Source organism: Rhinopithecus roxellana, chromosome 1, assembly GCF_007565055.1.
Source record: "Rhinopithecus roxellana isolate Shanxi Qingling chromosome 1, ASM756505v1, whole genome shotgun sequence".
NCBI classification, from domain to species: Eukaryota; Metazoa; Chordata; class Mammalia; order Primates; family Cercopithecidae; genus Rhinopithecus; species Rhinopithecus roxellana.
In genome coordinates this window covers 201,109,391-201,129,965 of record NC_044549.1, presented here as the reverse complement: position 1 = coordinate 201,129,965, position 20,575 = coordinate 201,109,391, and the positions used below count along the sequence as shown (strand labels likewise).

General features: G+C 46.9%; 1 protein-coding gene and 1 non-coding gene across 3 annotated transcripts in view; one reads left to right on the top strand and one right to left on the bottom strand.

Moving 5' to 3' along the window:
- The first annotated feature begins 3,435 nt into the window (after positions 1-3,435).
- The window catches only part of SCAP (SREBF chaperone), a 70,136-nt gene continuing 52,996 nt past the window's right edge, over positions 3,436-20,575 (top strand). For both annotated transcript variants that reach the window (XM_030936457.1, XM_030936436.1), the window contains exon 1: positions 3,436-3,590. The gene's annotated coding sequence lies outside the window, so the exon portion shown is untranslated. The remainder of the gene's footprint in view (positions 3,591-20,575) is intronic.
- Positions 15,304-15,403, bottom strand: LOC115892267. Its single transcript, XR_004052168.1, has one exon. It is a non-coding gene; the product is annotated as a small nucleolar RNA U13 (small nucleolar RNA).

Here is a 20,575-nt window from a genome sequence, read left to right as displayed (position 1 = left end):
GGCTGACTCAGCGCATGAGGACCCCTCCTATGATTGCATCCCCAACCAATCAACATTTCCCATTCCCTACCAAACTATCCTTGAAAAACCCTCACCTCTAAGCCTTTGGGGAGACTGATTTGAGTAATAGCTCCATGCACAAAGCGTGGCCTTGTGCATGGCCAGCCTTGCGTCAGTGAAACTCTTTACTGCAATGCCAAGGCCTCAGTGAATTGATTTTGTCTGTGCCGTGGGCAAGAAGCAGCCTTGGGCAATTACAGATAGATGGATAAAATGATAGATTTTTTAGATAGACATGAGATACTAAGCAAAACATTAATAGTTGTAGAATCTAGGGTATATGAGTGTTCACTGTATGGTTCTTTCAACTTTTCTGTTATGTTTCATATTAAATGTTGTAGAAGGCTGGGCATGGTGAGTCATGCCTGTAATCCCAGGATTACAGCGGGTGGATCAGTTGGGCCCAGGAGTTCGAGACCAGCCTGGGCAACATGGCAAACCCTCGTCTCTAATAAAAATACAAAAATAAACCTGGTGCGATGGCGCAAGCCTGTAGTCACAGCTACTGAAGAGGCTGAGGCATGGGAATCGCTGGAACCTGAGAGGTGGAGGTTGCAGTGAGCCAAGACTGTGCCACTGTGCTACAGCCTGGGTGACAAAGCGAGACTTGGTCTCAAAAATAATAATAAAAAGGGCCAGGTGAGGTGGCTCATGCCTATAATCCCGGCACTTTGAGAGGCCAAGGCGGGTGGATCCCACCTGAGGTCAGGAGTTTGAAACAGCCTGGCCAACATGGCAAAACCCTGTCTCTACTAAAAATGCAAAAAAATTAGCCGGGCCTGGTGGCCAACACCTGTAATCTCAGCTACTCAGGAGGCTGAGGTGGGAGAATCACTTGAACCTGCTGGGGGAGGCTGCCGTGAGCTAACACCTCACCACTGCACTCCAGCCTAGACAACAGAGTGAGACTGTGTCTCAAAAAAAAAAAAAATGTTGTGGGAGAAGCCCTAAAATCATGGCCACTTCATTATACTCCATGGGGGGCATTCTGTAGCAGATTTACCAGGGCTCCATAAGCCCCAGCTTCCCTTTCCCCAGAGGCTCCACAGGGTTCTCAGTGGGTCCTCTCAGGGCAGTGGAGGATTATTTGCCATGCTTCAAGGCACAAAGGTGCTTGTCAGTTTTGGAGCCTCTTATTTTTTGTGGGGGAGTATCCAGACTTCGCTGATGGTCTGCAGACACAGCTTTGATGGAGTGGTTGGGTGGGAAGAGGTGGCGAGTGAGGAGAGTGACAGCAGTTCCCAAGGCTGTCTGGCTAAGTCCTGCCGTGGAGCTGGTTAGAAGACAGGCTCCTGACCCTCTCTGGAGAGAAGACTTTGGTACAGTGGGCCTACGGCTCAGGAGGACTCCTTCATGCCCAAGGTTTCTGAGGGGACAAATGATGGTATTTCAAGGGATCAAACCTGGAGAGAGTGGTGTCAGGATAGGTAAGGGGTGTAGGTAAGTTCTCCTGAATGCTCTCTATTGTTGCTTCTCTTTCAATTTACTACAACAAACAGGATGGGCATGGTGGCTCACACCTGTAATCCTAGCAGTTTGGGAGGCCAACATGGGAAGGCTGCTTGAGCCCAGGAGTTTGAGACCAGCCTGGGCAACACAGCAAAAGACCCCATCTTGATAAAAATAACAATAACAAAAACAAAAACAGCATGGTGGCGCTCATCTGTAGTCCCAGCTACTTGGGAGGATCACTTGAGCCCAGGAAGTTGAGGCTGCAGTGAGCTATGACCACACCACTGCACTCCAGCCTGGGTAAAGGAGTGAGACCTCAAATGTAAAAATAAAAATAACCTTAAAAATTCTTTTTTTTTTTTTTTTTGATAAGGAGTCTTGCTCTGTCGCCCAGGCTGGAGTGCATGGCATGATCTCGGCTCACTGCAAGCTCTGCCTCCCGGGTTCACACCATTCTCCTGCCTCAGCCTCCCGAGTAGCTGGGACTACAGGTGCCCACCTCCACGCCCGGCTATTTTTTTTTTTTTTTTTTAGTAGAGATGGGGTTTCACCGTGTTAGCCAAGATGATTTCGATCTCCTGACCTCATGATCTGCCCGCGTTGGCCTCCCAAAGTGCTAGGATTACAGGCGTGAGCCACCGTGCCCAGCAAATTCTTTCTTTATAGGATAAAAATTCCCATATTAAGCCAAAAGAGAATGCTGAAAATGGCATAACCCTGAAGGTCACTTTGGGCCAAGGCCCACTGTTCCCATTGTTAATTTCATTGTGACAATAGTGTGGTGGGCAGGGAGGAACCGGGTTTTAGGAGGAGGTATTTGAAGAATGTGTAGTGGGTCAGGGGGCTGGTGCAGTCAGAAGGGCCACCTCTAATTTCTGCCTTGCATTGGTGACTAGATCTGCATTTTCTGGAACTCCCAGAGAGGTTTGCTGGTGCCTTTGAGGGCAGGTACAGGTCCTGCCTTAACCAGGTAGCCCTGGAGTGGGTGCGGGTGTCCAGGGCAGTAGGGAGGGGCTGAGGGGAGGCTTACCTCTGACACAAGACCTGGGTACAGCAAGGGCATGTAGTAGCATGATCAAAGTCCCCCCAGAGTGGTCCGGGCAGCGTCTCTGATTGGGGACCTGCGTTTCCCTCGTGGGGAGGCAGCCTCCCCTTGCCCTTCTGTGAGGCCCTGTAACAAGGCCTACCTCGGGTTTTCAGGAGGGCCAAATGTGAGGACGTGTACAATACCAGCGCCGCACCAGACACCTAGTAAACAGTTAACGTAGCTGTTGCTATTATAACAAATACCTGTTCCCTGTGGAAAATGGTTAAATACCAACTTATGCTTTTAAATGTCTACAGGGAAACTAGTTTTATGGACATTATTTATTCTTCTCATCTGCATTTGTAGTGTATCTCAGCCCGGCTGCTTCTAATTTTTTGCTATTATAAAACAGGGAACATGAGCATCTTGTGTAGGGTGGGTTTTTTGTTTTTGGCTCACTGTAGCCTCGACCTCCCGGGCTCAGGTGATCCTCCCACCTCAGCCTCCTGAGTAGCTGGGACCACAGGTGCGCACCACCACACCCGGTTAATTAATTTTACTTGTGGAGACGGAGGTCTCCTACGTTACCCAAGTTGGTCTCTAACTCCTCGGCTCAAGCGATCTTCGCGCCTTGGACTCCCACAGTGTTGGGATTACAACCGGGAGCCACCGCGCCCGGCTTTCTGTAAGTTCTTGATGACCGATGAGGGCCGGTGGGCCCTAACCCGGCGGGCCCTAACCCGGCTTCATGCTCCGCCCGGCCCGGTCCGGCCGCCCATACTTCCCACCGGTGTCCACCAGGGGGCGAACAGGAGCCGCAAACGGAGTTCGACTACGCATGCGCACGCCCTGGGAGCACGTGCCGAGGGCGGTGGGGCGGGAGGGTAAAGGTAGGAGGTGAGAGGTGAAGGGGCGGGCGCCCGGCGGCCAGGAGGGAGAGGGCGGGCACCACGCACCGGACCGCGGGCCGGGAGCGCGCACGCCGCGCTCCGCCCCCGCTGCCACCGCCGCCGCCGCCGCCGCCGCCGCCTGGGAGCTGTTGCCGCCACAGGTACCATCAGGCGCCCAGGGTGCCTGCCCGCGGGCCCCAGCTCTACTCCAGCCGCGCGGAGCCGGGAGTTCCGGGATGGGGGCCGCTAGGGGAGGGGGGTGCGTGGGCATGGCGCTGTCCAGCAGCGGTGCGGGCCGGCCCTGGAGAACGCAGGCCGGCAAGGAGGCAGGGCCGCCGCGTCCCCACCCCCAACCCGACCGCGCCCCTGCACGGGCCGGCCCCTGGAGCTCCGCGTCCCCACCAGACCTCCGCGGGCCCCTGGTGTGCCCAGGGGAGATGCGCGCCGTCGCATCCCCTGGCCTAGTTGCTCCGGGCAGCTGTTCTAGAACCTGCTTTGGTACTGTCTGGGTTTTCCGGAGTGCGGGGGAGAGCATGCTTTCCACTTCTGCCTCTTTTGGAAGATCTTGAGAGAGAACGCTAGCTGCTTTGCTGGTTTTACTTGGTTTCTAGTTTTCCGTATTGCTTAAATCTCAACTTTGCTTCACTAATGTTGCTTCTGTTTACTTCTGAGTGGGTTTATGACCTCAGTACTAAACCGGCTTATAATGTCACGATAGCGTTAGTTGCAGGGAGCCCTGGATCCGGACTGTCTGAATTCCAGAAAGTTGTCCAGATGGGAATTTGGAGCGGGTGCGGGGCAGTAAGTCCCAGTGAGGGCTCTGGCAGGAGTCAGCACCTGGTTCGGGTCACTCACTGCTCCACCTTGTATGGCGACAGTCGGAGCTAGTTGAATAAACTCTTTCTGGGGATTTTGTAATACGTATTGTGAAGCGGCCATAGAAAAGGTTTAATGTTGTTAGCTTTGTGTGTTTCTTTTATTTGGCCAAAAGTTTTTTGGAGTTTGGTTATACGGTGTCCTTATTGGTTTGCTGTCATGTCAGGATATTGTGCAAAAGACTGATGCTTTTATTAGGGAGTCAGGGTCGAGGCTGTCTAGTTAGTGCTGTATCTATTTTAGGTGTTCCTCAGTGATGCCTAAAGACCTGTTTTTTTGTTTGGAGACAGGGTCTCTCTCTGTCTCCCAGGCTGGAGTGCAGTGGCGCAATCTCGGCTCACTGCAGCCTTGATTTCCTGGGCTCAGGTGATCATCCCACCTCAGCCTCCCCAGTAGCTGGGACAACAGGTGTGTGCCACCACGCCCGGCTAATTTTTGTATTTTTTGTAGAGATGCGGGTCTTGCAGTGTTGCCCAGGCCGGTCTTTAACTCCTGGGCTCAAGCGTTATACAAGCCTTGGCCTCCCAAAAGTGTTGGGATTACTGGCGTGAGCCACCGTGCCCAGCCAAGACCTGTATCTTTTAAAATGTGTGTTAACATAGTTTACATTTTAGGTGTTTTACACATTTGCGGTATTCCCACTGAGCACATGATGTAAATAACACTGTATACGTATATTTCACACTGTATAAATATATTTCCATATTTATTCTTTTGGTCATAAATTGAAATGGAAAGAATTAGGCTTTTTAAATTTATTATGAACTGATCTAATGTTTGAATGCTCTCTTTTCTTTTTCTTTTTTTTTTTTTTTTGAGACGGAGTCTCGCTCTGTTGCCCAGGCTGGAGTGCAATGGCGCCATCTCGGCTCACTGCACCCTCTGCCTCCCGGGTTCAAGCGATTCTCCTGCTTCAGCCTCCCGAGTAGCTGGGACTACGGGTGCTCGCCACCATGCCCGGCTACTTTTTTGTATTTTTAGTAGAGACGGGGTTTCACCGTGTCAGCCAGGATGGTCTCGATCTCCTGACCCCATGATTACCCGCCTCAGCCTCCCAAAGGGCTGGGATTACAGTCGTGAGCCACCGCGCCCGGCTTAAGTGCTCTCTCTTTTCTTTTGCTATTGCGGCAAAAACAGCCCCTTTCTAGAGATCTCCATGTACTTTATAATCACTGTTTTGGGGCCCTTCCCCTGTTCCCCCAGTCACTGTCATGAGGTGGATAAAAAGTTTACTCCAAGTTTATTACTAGAAAAATGGAGGCGGCCGGGCGCGGTGGCTCAAGCCTGTAATCCCAGCACTTTGGGAGGCCAAGACGGGCGGATCACGAGGTCAGGAGATCGAGACCATCCTGGCTAACACGGTGAAACCCCGTCTCTACTAAAAAATACAAAAATCTAGCCGGGCGAGGTGGTGGGTGCCTGTAGTCCCAGCTACTCGGGAGGCTGAGGCAGGAGAATGGCGGGAACCTGGGAGGCGGAGCTTGCAGTGAGCTGAGATCCGGCCACTGCACTCCAGCCCTGGCAACAGAGCGAGACTCCCTCTCAAAAAAAAAAAAAAAAAAAAAATGGAGGCATATGCTATTCAGGAATTAAACTAAAAAAGGAAAGAAAATGGAGGCATAAAGATTGTGATTTGCCTGAGGTCGTATATGAACAACTACCCAGTTGGGAAAGGAACCGTGCCTGTGGACTTCACTGCATATGTTTATTAACATTTGGTGGTAGACTTTACGGAAATTTTCTCTCTCAGAATCTAGCCATGCATGTGAATGTGCCTCAGGGATCCTGGAATGACAGGTTCATGTGCTGTTTGCTTACTCTCACCATTGGTGGTTGCCAGTGTTTTACTGGCTCTGACAGGTACTTCATATACAGTTTGTGTTATCACCCCTCGTTGAACAGATCAAAGGACTCCTAATGGAGAAGCTGGGTCCTTACAAGGTCACCCAGCTTGTCAAGGGTGGATCATCCTTCAAACCAGGTCTGCCACACCTCTGCCACCTGAGCTCCTTCCATTAGAACTTGCTACCTTAATGAGTTGGCTAAAGATACAAGGTTCAGGTGTCGTCTTTTGCCACCCAAAGTAATAATTCTGGGTGATATTGAACACTTGTGCTGTTTAGGCACTGTCCCAGGTACTGTAATACTAGCTTATCTCACTTAGTTTTCATAATAACCAGATGAGATAACTCTGTTATCACCCCCTTTACGGAGAGTTTTAGGCAAGTGATTTGACTGGCCCTGGGTAACCTAGTGAATTTGAGACAGAGTGTGTTTGCAAACTGAGATTTGGCTGACAAAAGAGTCCATGCTTTTATGCTGTTCTTGTACCTGCTGGCTTCCACAGTCTGTTTTTTTTTTTTTTTTTTTTTTTTGGGATGGAGTTTCGCTCTTCTTGCCCAGGCTGGAGTGCAGTGGTGTGAGCTCAGCTCACTGCAACCTCCACCTCCCAGGTTCAAGCGATTCTCCTGCTTCAGCCTCCCGAGTAGCTGGGACTACAGGTGCTCGCCACCATGCCCGGCTACTTTTTTGTATTTTTAGTAGAGACGGGGTTTCACCATGTTGGTCAGGCTGGTCTCAAACTCCCAACCTCAGGTGATCGGCTGCCTCGGCCTCCCATAGTGCTGGGATTACAGGCATGAGCCACTGCACCCAGCCCACAGTCTTTTCTGTTGCTCATTGGCAGGTAAGGGTAGTGGAAGAAGGTGGTAGGGGTGATGGGAGGAAGCCGGTGTCACTGACTTGAGTGTCGGGATGGTGGAACTCAGCAAGGTGACAGCAATTTGACCACTGCCATTTGACAGTTTCTGGTTAAGCAGTCAAGGGCACTAACTTAGAATGGTTGCAGGGATGCTAAGTCATAAGGAAGCTTTGCAGTGGGGTCCAAAGTTGGTGTGTAAGCATAAAGATGCACGTGGATCTCAGGAAAAAAATAAAACTAATTTTCCTGTTTCTTTCAGCCTCATTTAATTTTTTTTTTTCTTTTTTTTTTGAGATGGAATTTCACTCACTCTGTTGCCCGGGCTGGAGTGCGGTGATGCTATCTTGGTCTCCTGCCTCAGCCTCCCAGGTAGCTGGGATTACAGGTGTGTGCCACCACATCTGGCTAATTTTTGTATTTTTAGTAGAGATGGGGTTTCACCATATTAGTTAGGCTGGTCTCAAACTCCTGGCCTCAAGTGATCCACCTACCTTAACCTTCCAAAGTGCTAGGATTACAGGCATGAGCCACCGTCATTACAGGCATGAGCCACCATAATAATTTTAGTATATACTTTATAATGTACACTGTATTATCACTGTAGTACATATATATAATTTATATGTAAGTGTGCATGTATTGGGAGCATATACTTGAATTTTTGTTGTTTGGGCATTCATGATCAAAACATTTGGTAACCTCTGGTTTCTTTGATATTTAGCATTTTCAGAAAGCGTAAAATATACAAGGTGTTGGCCAGGTGCAGTGGCTCATGCCTGTAATCTCAGCACTTTGGGAGGCCGAGGTGGGCGGATCACCTGAGGTCAGGAGTTCGAGACCAGCCTGACCAACATGTGTGAAACCTCGTCTCTACTATAAATACAAAAGTTAGCCAGGTGTGGTGGTGTGCGCCTGTAGTCCCAGCTACTCAGGAGACTGAGGCAGGAGAATTGCTTGAACCTGGGAAGTGGAGGTTGCAGTGAGCCGAGATCCCGCCACTGCACTCCAGTCTGGGCAACAAGAGCAAGACTCCATCTTAAAAAGAAAAAAAAAATTGCAGTCACTAATGTGAAAGAGGTCTTTGTGTCTCACACATAGCACCTGTCTTAAATTTGAAGCTATGGTGACTGGTAATGGTCCCTTAGACAAATCTAGATGTTAAAATTTTGTTGAACCTCTTCTATTTTAAACATCTTAATTTTGGTTAGAGGCCAGAGGGACTCAAATAATCAGTTCACACAAATATGACAATTATAGTGGTTGTATTTGTGCCAGTCCCCAACTTCAGAGTATTTTCAAATCATCTAAATATTGAAATTTCAAATACGTTGATTTTTTATAATTTTACAAGTGAGATTTGGTTTTCTTCATTTCATTCCTCTGCATTCCTGATTTTAAAAATATCTTATTTCCCAGTTTATTTTACAGTTGAATAGATTAGTTTTGTTTGTTTGTTTTGAGACAGGGTCTTGCTCTGTCACCCAAGGCTGGAGTGCAGTGGCGCGATCATAGCTCACTTGCAACTTCAGTCTCCTGGGCTCAAGAGATCCTCCCACCTCAAGCTTCCCAAGTAGCTTGGACTACAGGCGCATGTCACCACACCTGGCTAATTTAAAAAATATATATATTTTTTGAGATGGAGTCTCGCTCTGTTGCCCAGGCTGGAGTGCAGTGGTGCAATCTCGGCTCACTGCAAGCTCCGCCTCCCGGGTTCACGCCATTCTCCTGCCTCAGCCTCCCAACTAGCTGGGACTTTAGGCGCCCGGCACCATGCCTGGCTAATTTTTTGTATGTTTTAGTAGAGACGGGGTTTCACTGTGTTAGCCAGGATGGTCTCGATCTCCTGACCTGCCTCGGCCTCCCGAAAGTGCTGGGATTATAGGTGTGAGCCATCGCACCTGGCCTTAAAAACTTTTTGTAAGGCCGGGCGCGGTGGCTCAAGTGCTGGTAATCCCAGCACTTTGGGAGGCTGAGACGGGCGGATCACGAGGTCAGGAGATGGAGACCATCCTGGCTAACACGGTGAAACCCCGTCTATACTAAAAAATACAAAAAACTAGCCGGCGAGGTGGCGGGCGCCTGTAGTCCCAGCTACTCGGGAGGCTGAGGCAGGAGAATGGCGTGAACCCAGGAGGCGGAGCTTGCAGTGAGCTGAGATCTGGCCACAGCATTCCAGCCTGGGCGGCAGAGGGAGGCTCCATCTCAAAAAAAAAAAAAAAAGGCCGGGCGTGGTGGCTCAAGCCTGTAATCCCAGCACTTTGGGAGGCCGAGACGGGCGGATCACGAGGTCAGGAGATCGAGACCATCCTGGCTAACATGGTGAAACCCCGTCTCTACTAAAAAATACAAAAAACTAGCCGGGCGAGGTGGCCGGCACCTGTGGTCCCAGCTACTCGTTAGGCTGAGGCAGGAGAATGGCGTAAACCCGGGAGGCGGAGCTTGCAGTGAGCCGAGATCCGGCCACCGCACTCCAGCCTGGGCGACAGAGCGAGAGACTCCGTCTCAAGAAAAAAAAAAAAAAAATTTTTTTTTTTCAACTATGTTGAAAAACAGGGTTTCAACTATGTTGCCCAGGCTGGTAGAGTTTGTGTTTTATTTTTCCAAGACAGTTTTGCTTTTGTTGTCCAGGCTGGAGGGCAATGGTGCGATGGCTCATTGCAACCTCTGCTTCCTGGGTTCATTCTCCTGCCTCACCCTCCCTAGTAGCTGTGATTACAGGTGCCCGCCACCATGCCCAGCTAAATTTTTTTGTATTTTTAGTAGAGACAGTGTTTCTCCATGTTGGCCTTGCTGGTCTTGAACTCCTGACCTTAGGTGATCCGTCCATCTTGGCCTCCCAAAGTGCTGGGATTACAGGCATGAGCCACCGCGCCTGGCTGAGTTTGTTTTAAGTCATCTTTGTTGCAAAATTAACAGGTAAGCGCAAAAAAAAAAACCCAAAGTTAAATTGTAACCCCATTGGTAACCACTGTCAGGCTTCTTAGGCTTTTTCTCATGCTTTCTTGCTTACTCGTTCTCTGTCTTATAGTAGGATCAGAATGTTTTGTATTCATTGTCTACATTATATTGTGAGGTTCTTTTTGTGGGAAAAAACTGCATGACATTTTTGGTTTTTTGAACATAAAATCTCATTTATTTTTATGTTTTTCAATAATTTTATCCATTGAGCAGCCTTGTTCAGCCCAGTTTGCTGCATTTGGCTGTGGGCTTGGATTGCACCTTTTGGAAGACTGCACTGTCACTCACCAGGTCTCCAGTCATAGTCAGTAGTTTCCCACTCTCATGATCTGCCCCAAGCTGGCCTACCTAGTTAACCCTTCCTCCCTCTGAAAGGTCATGTTCATGCCTCATCTGCATGTTTTGATTAGGTCTCTTCTTTCAGGCCTGAGCCCTGGTAGAGTTCGACAGTGATGTCCATTTGTCACCTCCAGAGACAGTGACTATTAGAGACATATTTAGGAGACAGTTGAGAATGTTGCATCTCATGTTCTTGCCAGGAAGGATACTCTTGAATTCAACTCCCAAAAGCCACAGCTGAGCTCAGCTGTGGAAAGAATATCCACTGAGTTGTACTTGGAGGTACTTCAGTGTACCTGTTTCAGATCTGCAGTGTTTTGTCTTTGGGTGAAGCTAGATCATGAGAAAGCACAATTCTGGCCCTTCTTCCAGTTGCTTTCACTCATCTCACTTTGCATGGCCCCGTCAGTTTATATTGCAGTCTTTATCAGAAGTTCCCAAGGAAACCTCTGAGGCTGCTGAGAAATTTTCTTCAGGTTGAGTGACTGGGATCGCTATACCTCTAAGTATACTGGAACTATGTCATTGATGTTTTTGTCTGTCTGCCTTGGCCACTAGGAAGCTCAGAGTCAGGTTTGTATCCAGGGTCTTCCAGCTTCCGCTTAGTGTATTAATCTTCTAGATTGTTTTTAATGGTTTCTACTCTTTGTCTCAGGTTTTACTATAAAATACATAACACATTTCCTTTCCTGTTCTAAATATTACTGTGATCATATTCTTATAGCCAAATCTTTGTTCTAATTTTTATTTTCTATTTTTTTTTATACTGTTGAATCCCTCTGAGCCTTGCCTTTCCCTGCTTCCTCATCTGTACTCATTTTTGCCAAAATTTGTAAGGGGATAAATTCTTGAAAAACTTTGCACATTTTGAGGACTTGTTTTTTAATATTTATTATAGTAAAATTCAAATATACATCCAAATAGAGAGCAATAAGCCCTTGTGTACCTATCACTCAGTTATGTCTGTCATTTAGTCATTAACTTGGGGACACTCTTGTTTCATCTCTATCCTTTAATCCTCATTATGCTTTTTTGGGGAGGGAGAAGTTTATTAATTGATAGGTGTTACTTTGGGGTAAATGAGGAGGGAGCCAACTAGTATGCTGGGGAACTGTAAGGTTCTTTTTTTTTTGAGACAGAGTTTTGCTCTTGTTGCCCAGGCTGGAGTGCAGTGGTGTGATCTCGGCTCACTGCAACCTCTGTCTCCCAGGTTCAAGTGATTCTCCTGCCTCAGCCTCCCAAGTAGCTGAGATTATAGGTGCCTGCTACCATGCCTGGCTAATTTTTGTATTTTTAGTAGATGGGATTTCACCATGTTGGCCAGGCTGGTCTTGAACTCCTGACCTGCGGTGATCTGCCCGCCTCGGCCTCCCAAAGTGTTGGGATTACAGTTGTGAGCCACTGCGCCCTGCCAAGGTTCTTTTCTTTGGGATCCTTTCCTGTCCTTAGAGAAGACCTTTTACCTTTCTGCCTGAGGAGCTGATGCCTAGCTGTCAGGCTTTCTTCTTGCCAAGATAGCAGTGTTAACTCCTGTGTACAGACATTCACTTAATCCTTTTTACCAGTCCCACATCTCACTACAGCCCTGTGCTATACCTGGGTTTCTCCATCCCAAGCCCCTTTAGGGTCTCTAGTGCCAGTCTTCTTCCTCATTGGCTGGGTCCCCCAGAGTTCTTTTTTATTTTTTCCAGTGGTGATGCACTTACTGAGCAGATGGAGTAATCTTACCTGATCGATCCTACATATAACCATTGGCCTAAATGTATGATGGTTTGCCAGCATCAGCAGTAAGACTTTTTTACCCCAGTAGTGGGGTAAAAAACAAGTTCTCTTAAGGCTAGATCTTGATCCCCTGTTCTAAGCTAACCAACTTAATCTGAAAATAGTTTGCAGCATGTAAATATTTTAGGATTACAGCCATCTGTATACACACTTAAAAGTAGCTTTGCTACCATTACCTTAGTCTAAAAGAGTCATCTAAGAATCCCAAATGTTATTTTGTTCGAATGCCATGGTTATTTTAATTTAAAAGCATTTCTTTCAGAGCTGCTTCTCTCTTCACAACAGTAGAACTCTGGCAGCGAAATAAGAGGTCAAAGATTCAGTGAAACTGTGGCTGATTTCTGGTTCCAATCTGGGAGCTCTCTTTGCACTGTGATCAAAATGGAGTCTTGCCAGCTGCCCAGGGTAATAGCCTTGCAGGTCTCTTCCTTGTTGAGCAATGAATGTAAGTTCCACATGGCTGGGGAGGCCTCACAATCACGGCAGAAGGTGAAAGAGGAGCAAAGGCATGTCTTACATGGTGGCAGGCAAGCCTCTTCTCATTATACTTTTAAAATTATTTGGCCGGGTGCGGTGGTTCGTGCCTGTAATCCCAGCACTTTGGGAGGCCAAGGTGGGCAGATCACTTAAGGTCAGAAGTTCAAGACCAGCCTGGCCAACATGGTGAAACCTTGCCTGTACTAAAAATACAAAAATTAACAGGGCATGGTGGCACGCACCTGTAATCCCAGCTACTCGGGAAGCTGAGGAGGAATTGTTTGAACCTGGGAGGCGGAGGTTGCAGTGAGCCAGGATTGCGTCATAGAACTCCAACCTGGGTGACAGAGCAAGACTGTCTGAAAACAAACAAACAAAAATTATTTGGTGATTTTTTTTTTGAGACAGAGTCTCCTTGTCACTCAGGCTGGAGTGCAATGGTGCGGTCTCTGCTCACTGCAACCTTTGCCTCCCAGGTTCAGGAGATTCTTCTGCCTTAGCTTCCCAAGTAGCTGCGATTACAGGCATGTGCCACCACACTCGGCTAATTTTTGTATTTTTTGTAGAGATGGGGTTTCACCATGTTGGCCAGGCTGGTCTTGAACTCTTGACCTCAAGCGATCTGCCCGCCTTGGCCTCCCAAAGTGCTGGGATTGCAGGCACGAGCCAGTGCGCCTGGCCCATTTTAACCATTTTTAAGTGTACTATTTGGTTACATTAAATGTATTCACATTGTTATGCAACCATCATCACTATCCATTTCCAGAATGTTTTCGTTATTCTACATAGAAACTGTCTATCCAGGGCCAGTGGGTGGGAATTGGTATCTTACTGTGATTTTGATTTGCATTTGCTAAGGAATATTGATGTTGAGTGATTTTTCATGTGTTGATTGGCCATCTGTATATCTTCTTTTTTGTTGTTTGGATTTTTTTTCTTTTTTTTTTCTTTTTTTTTTGAGACAGGGTCTTCTTGCCCTGTTGCCCAGACTGGAGTTCTGTGGCACAATCACAGTTGACTGCAGCCTGAAGCCTCTGGTCCCAAGTGATTCTCCCACCTCAGCCTTCCGAGTAGCTGGGACTACAGGCGTGTGCCCCCATGCCTGGCTAATGTTCATATTTTTTGTAGAGATGGGGTTTCACCATGTTGCCTAGGCTGGCCTTGAACTCCTGAGCTCAAGTGATCCATCCACCTCAGCCTTCCAAAGTGGTGGGATTACAGGCATGAGCCGCCCCACCGAGCCTGTATATCTTCTTTAGAGAAATGTTTATTCAAGTCCTTTTCTCATTTTGAGTTGTTTATTGTTATTTTGTTGTTATTGTTGAGTTGTAGGAATTCTTTACATATTCTGGATGTTAATCCCTTGTTAGATATATGATTTGTGAATAGTTTCTCCCATTCTGTTGGTTATCATTTCACTCTCTTTATTGTGTGATTTGCACAATTTTTAACTTTTTTTTTTTCTTTTTTAAGGCAGAGTCTCCCTCAGTCACCCAGGGTGGAGTGCAGTGCTGCAGTGTTGGCTCACTGTAGCCTCCACCTCCTGAACTCAAGCAATCCTCCCACCTCAGCCTGTCAAGTAGCTGAGACTATAGGTGCATACCACCATGCCTGGCTTTTTTTTTTTCGTATTTATTTTTTTCGAAGAGATGGGGTCTTGCCATGTTGCCCAGGCTGGTCTAAAACTTCTAAGCTCAAGCAGTCCGCTTGCCTTGGTTTGCCAAAGTGCTGAGATTAAGGTGTGAGCCACCACGCCCGGCCATAAGTTTTTAATTTTTATGAATTCCAGTTTATCAGTTTTTTTTCTTTTGTTGCCTATACTTTTCAATCCTTGCTAAATTCAACATCATGAAGATCTTTTTCTTCTTCTTCTTTTTTTTTTTTTTTTTTGAGATGGAGTCTTGCTCTGTTGCCCGGGCTGGAGTGCAGTGGCCGGATCTCAGCTCACTGCAAGCTCCGCCTCCCGGGTTTTACGCCATTCTCCTGCCTCAGCCTCCCGAGTAGCTGGGACTACGGACGCCCGCCACCTCGCCCGGCTAGTTTTTTATATTTTTTAGTAGAGACAGGGTTTCACAGTGTTAGCCAGGATGGTCTCGAGCTCCTGACCTCGTGATCCGCCCGTCTCGGCCTCCCAAAGTGCTGAGATTACAGGCTTGAGCCACCGCGCCCGGCCTCTTTTTTTTTTTGAGACGGAGTCTCGCTCTGTCACCCAGGCTGGAGTGCCGTGGCGCATCTGGGCTCACTGCAAGCTCCGCCTCCTGGATTCGCACCATTCTCCTGCCTCAGCCTCCCAAGTAACTGGGACTACAGGCGCCCACCACCGTGCCAGGCTAATTTTTTGTATTTTTAGTAGAGATGGAGTTTCACCGTGTTAGCCAGGATGGTCTCAATCTCCTGACCTCGTGATCCGCCTGCCTTGGCTTCCCAAAGTGCTGGGATTACAAGCGTGAGCCACCGCGCCCAGCCAAAGATCTTTTTCTTATGTTTTCTTCTAAGGGCTTTATAGTTTTAGCTCTTCTTCTTTCATTTCTTTGATCTATTTTGAGTTAATTTTTGTGTAGAAGAGTCCAACTTCACTTTTGCATGTAACTATTAGTTTTCCCAGTAGCATTTGTTGAGACTGTCCTTTCCCCAGTGACTGGTCATGGCACTTTTGTCAAAAATCAGTTGATCCTATTTGTGAGAATTTATTTTTGGGTTCTTTTTTCTTCTTCTTCTTCTTTCTCTTTTTCTTTTTTTCAGGTTAGATGGGTAGTGATGACATCATAACAAGGTTTGAGAATGACACATCTCACATGTGTGTGAAACACCGAATTATCATACTGATGAACTACAGAAGATCTGGGCTCTCTATTGTTTTATATGTCTGACCTTATGCCAGTACCACATTGTTTTGCTTACTGTAGCTTTGTAGTAAGTTTTGAAATCAGGAAGTGTGAGTCCTCCAACTTAGTTGTTGTTTTTCAAGATTGTTTTGGCTATTCAGGGCTCCCCCTTTTTTCTTTGGACAAAGTAATGGGAAGAATTTCTTCCTTTTTTTTTTTTTTTCTGAGACGGAGTCTCGCTCTGTCACCCAGGCTGGAGTGCAGTGGTGCGATCTCGGCTCACTGCAAGCTCCGCCTCCCAGGTTCACACCATTCTCCTGCCTCAGCTCCCGAGTAGCTGGGACTACAGGCACCCACCACCACGCCCGGCTAATTTTTGTATTTTTAGTAGAGATAGGATTTCACCGTGTTAGTCAGCCTGGTCTCGAACTCCTGACCTCAGGTGATCTGCCTGCCTTGGCCTCTCAAAGTGCTGGGATTACAGGTGTGAGCCACCGTGCCAGGCTTTTTATAATTTTTGTAGAGGTGAGAGTCTCACTATGTTGCCCAGGCTGGGACTGATGCAGATTTTTTTTTTTTTAAGCAGATATTAAAAATACATCTCAGATGACCAAGTGGAATTTATTCCCAAAGTGCAAGGATGGTTTCACAAAAATCAATTAAGGTAATATGCCACTTACCAGAATGAAGGAGAAAAATACAATGATCGTCCCAACTGATGCAGAAAAAGCATTTAACAAAATTCAAGATGACTTTTTGATTAAAAAGCACTCAATGAAATAGGAATAGAAGGCAATATTCTCAACTTAATAAAGGGGTATATATGAAAATCTCACAGCTTACATCACACTTGATGGTGATCGCGCCACTGTACTCCAGCCTGGGTGACAGAGCGAGACTCTGTCTCAAATAAATAAATAAAAATAAAAAAATAAAATAAATTAGCCAGATGTGGTGGCTCATGCCTGTAGTCCCAGCAGTGTGAGAGGCTGAGATGGGAGGATCACTCGGGAGGTTGAGACTACAGTGAGCCACGATTGTACCACTGTATCCAGCCTGGGTGACAGAGCGAGACCCTATCAAAAATAAAACAAAAAACAAAAAAACTTACAAGTCAACAGATGCTTATTGAATTCTTCCTAGGTGTCAGACACTGTTCAAGTTCTGGGGAGTCGGCAGTGAACAAGGCTAAGCCCCTGCTTTCTTTCATTTTTTAATTTTTAATTTTAATTTTTTTTTTTTAGAGACAGAGTCTCACTTTGTCACTTAGGCTGCCAGGCTTGAGTGCAGTGATGCATTCTCAGCTCACTGCAACCTTCACCTCCTGGGTTCAGGTGATTCTCGTGCCTCAGTTTCCCGTGTAGCTGGGATTACAGGCACTACCACACCCAGCTAATTTTTGTAGTTTTAGTAGAGACGAGGGTTTCACCATGTTGGCCAGGCTGGTCTCAAACTCCTGACCTCAAGTGATCCGCCTGCCTCGGCCTCCCAAAGTGCTGAGATTACAGGCGTGAGCCACTGTGCCCCGGCCCTCTGGAGTGTTTTGAGCAGGGTAGTGACATTAGTGATCTGTGCTTTAGAAAGATGTATCGAGGATGGAGTGAGGCAGGAATGAATAGAGGCATTTCTGCTGTCCCCATGGTCAGTGATGGGAGAGTAGCCGGGGCGATGACGATGGTTCGTCAGGTTGGGGATCTGACTTGGAGGTAAAACTGTTGCAACCAGCTGTTTCAGATATGGGCTTGTTGTAGGATGTTTCCTAAACTTTTGGCCTGAGCAATAAACAGGGTAGCTAGGGTATAATTAACTGAGATGGCTGGGGAAGAACAGATACTTAGGAGAAATCAAGAGTTCTGTGTTTGGTCTTGTTAGATTTGAAGTACTTATTAGGCATTTGAGTGGAGATACCAAGTGGAAATAGTGTAAATAAGGAGCTTAGGGGAGAGGCTTGAGAGATGTATATGTGAGAGACATCAGCAAACAGATGAGACTTGGACCCAGGAGTCAGGCTAAGAAGCCCTGGGGAGAAAGGGTAGATGAGGAAAGCTGGCCAGGAACAAAGTCTATAGGGAAGCAGTAAGGGAGCCTGAGAAGCACAACCTTCTAGGACACTAGTAGGGACATGATGTCACTCACAACTAGGAAATAAGTAGGCATTTTTCTTTTTCTTTCTTTTTTTTTTTTTTTTTTTTTTTGAGACGGAGTTTCACTCTTGTTGCCCAGGCTGGAGTGCAATGGTGTGATCTTGGCTCACTGCAACCTCCACCTCCCGTGTTCAAGTGATTCTCCTGCCTCAGTCTTCTAAGTAGCTGGGATTACTGGCATGTGCCACCATGCCTGGCTAATTTTTTGTATTTTTAGTAGAGACGGGGTTTCATCGGGTTAGCCAGGATGGTTGTAGGTGTTTCTAATTTCAGCATAGTGTCTTCATGGTCAGCCCTTTCAGTGGCTGCTTCTGATGGTGTTTGATCATAAGTCATAACTCATCCATGAAGATGTTTTACAGTCTGTCTTCAAGCATTCAGGTCCTTAGATTGAAAGAATGGAGGCTTCACTGCGTGTGCCTTTACTACACAGATAGCTGATGGGACAGAGGCTGTCAGATGACTGTTTTACAGAAAAACTTTTGACAAGTTGTATGGTAAACTGGTTAAAAGAATAAGCTGATCTTCTAGCTAAGACAAAGGGTTACAGTTTAGGAAGATAAAAAAGATGGATGGTGGTGATGGCTGCACAACAGTATTGTCACTGGTTATAGTAAACATCTAAATCTGAGTGCTAGATTGCTTTTTTTTTTTTTTTTTTTTTTGAGATGGAGTCTCACTCTGTCGCCCAGGTTGCAGTACAGTGGCATGATCTCAGCTCACTGCAACCTCTGCCTCCTGGGTTTAAGTGATTCTCCTGACTCAGCCTCCCAAGTAGCTGGGATTATAGGTGCCTGCCACCAAGCCCGGCTAATTTTTATATTTTTAGTAGAGATGGGGTTTCACCATGTTGCTCAGGCTGGTCTCAAATTCCTGACCTCAAGTGATCTGTCTGCCTCGGCCTCCCAGAGTCCTAGGATTATAGGAGTGAGCCACCGTGCCCAGCCTAGACTGCTCTTAAATGGGTTAAAACAAATTATTTTGTTGGGAGGTGCTGGGGAATCAACTCTGTCATGGAAATGTTCCCCGGGCTGGGAGTTGGAACCAGAGTGTTGGCTGTTGTCATTTGCTACATGACCTGGGTCATCTGGCATGACCCTCCCTAAGCCTCAGTTTCTTCCTTACCAATAGGATATTTTGCTGGAGGATCCCATCTCTCCTCGCTCTGAAATCTGGTAACTTTCTGTTCCTTTGCCTCTATAAATGTCTGGAAAGCAAGCATGTTCCAGTCTTAGAAGTGACTGTGAACATTTGGAAGAATTGTGTGGTCCCAGTCCATATCACAGTCCACAGCTGTCCTGTTAGCTGGAAAGTTTTACTTAGTACCAGATTATAGATATGAAAAATAAGCAATTAAAACTTGCAGTAGGATTTAGAATTTGAGACCAAAACAAAATCTTGGTTTTTTAGACTTTGACCAAATATTTGGGAATGAGCACCACGTAGATGTGATTTGTTTATCCGTGAGGCTTCACACATTGTGACTTGACAGGCACCCACAGCACTTAGGTTTGTGAGCCCAGAGTACCACCCTTTGCCTTCAAGAGTGTGGAGGGAGTCTTAGGGCCAGTGGTGAGCAGGATGAAAGGCTCTTAGAAGCTGGTGGGCATGAAGCGAGTACAGAGGGGAAGCTCTCCTGGGAGATAAGGTGGTGAAAGGGGCCGGTGAAGTCTGGTGTGCTGGAGAGAGCTCTAGGGGCTCCTGGACCCTGACCCCAAGGAAAAGGGGCCCAGGTGAGCCTCATCTCTTGGCTGTCTTCTTTACTACTTTTCCCCTCACAAACTCCTCCCCTCTTTGCACTCTCTGTGTTTGGAACCATCTTCCGTGCAACGTTTATATTGAGTTCTTGCCTGGTGCAGTGACTCACGCCTGTAATCCCAGCACTTTGGGAGGTCGTGGCGGGTGGATCACGTGGTTAGGAGTTCAAGACCAGCCTGGCCAAGATGGTGAAACCCTGTATCTACTAAAAATATGAAAATTAGCTGGGCACAGTGGCAGGCGCCTATAATCCCAGCTACTCGGGAGGCTGAGGCAGGAGAATCGCTTGAACCTGAGGGCGGGGGTGGGGGTTGCAGTGAACTGAGATTGTGCCACTGCACTTCAGCCTGGGGGACAGAGTGAGACTCCGTCTCAAAACAAAAAACAGAGTTCTTGAAGCGTTGCAGGAAGTCAGGGACCCGAACAGAGGGACTGGCTGGGGCAGTGGCAGAGGAACATAAATTGTGAAGATTTCATTTTAATATGGACATATTTCAGTTCCCAAAATGAATACTTTTATAATTTCTTATGCCTGTCTTTAATCTCTTAATCCTGTTATCTTCGTAAGCTGAGGATGTACGTCACCTCAGGATCACTATTGTGTTAGCTGTACAAATTGATTGTAAGATGTGTGTTTGAACAATATGAAATCAGTGCACCTTGAAAAAAAAACAGATTAACAGCGATTTTAGGAAACAAGGAAAAACAGCCATAAGGCCTGCCTGCCTGTGGGGTCTGGCAGAATAAAGCCATTATTTTTCTTCTTGCAGAGGGATGATATTGTTAAATTCTTTCCCTAGCAAGGAATATTAATAATTAATACCCTGGGAAAGGAATGCATTCCTGGGGGGAGGTCTATAAATGGCCGCTCTGAGAGTGTCTGTCTTATGCGGTTGAGATAAGGACTGAGCTATGCCCTGGTCTCCTGCAGTACCCTCAGCCTTACTAGGATTGGGAAACCGTGCCCTGGTAAATTTCAGGTCAGACTGGTTCTCTGCTCTCGAACCCTGTTTTCTGTTAAGGTGTTTATCAAGACAGTACATGCGCAGCTGAACATAGACCCTCATCAATAGTTCTGAATTTGCCTTTGTCCTGTTTCCTCAGAAGCATGTGATCTTTGTTCTTCTTTTTGCCCTTTGAAGCATGTGATCTTGTGACCTATTCCTTGTTCTTGCACCCCCTACCCTTTGGAAATCCTTATTAAAACTTGCTGGTTTTGCGGCTCAGGTGGGCATCACACTCCTACCGATATGTGATGTCACCCCCAGAGGCCAAGCTGTAAAATT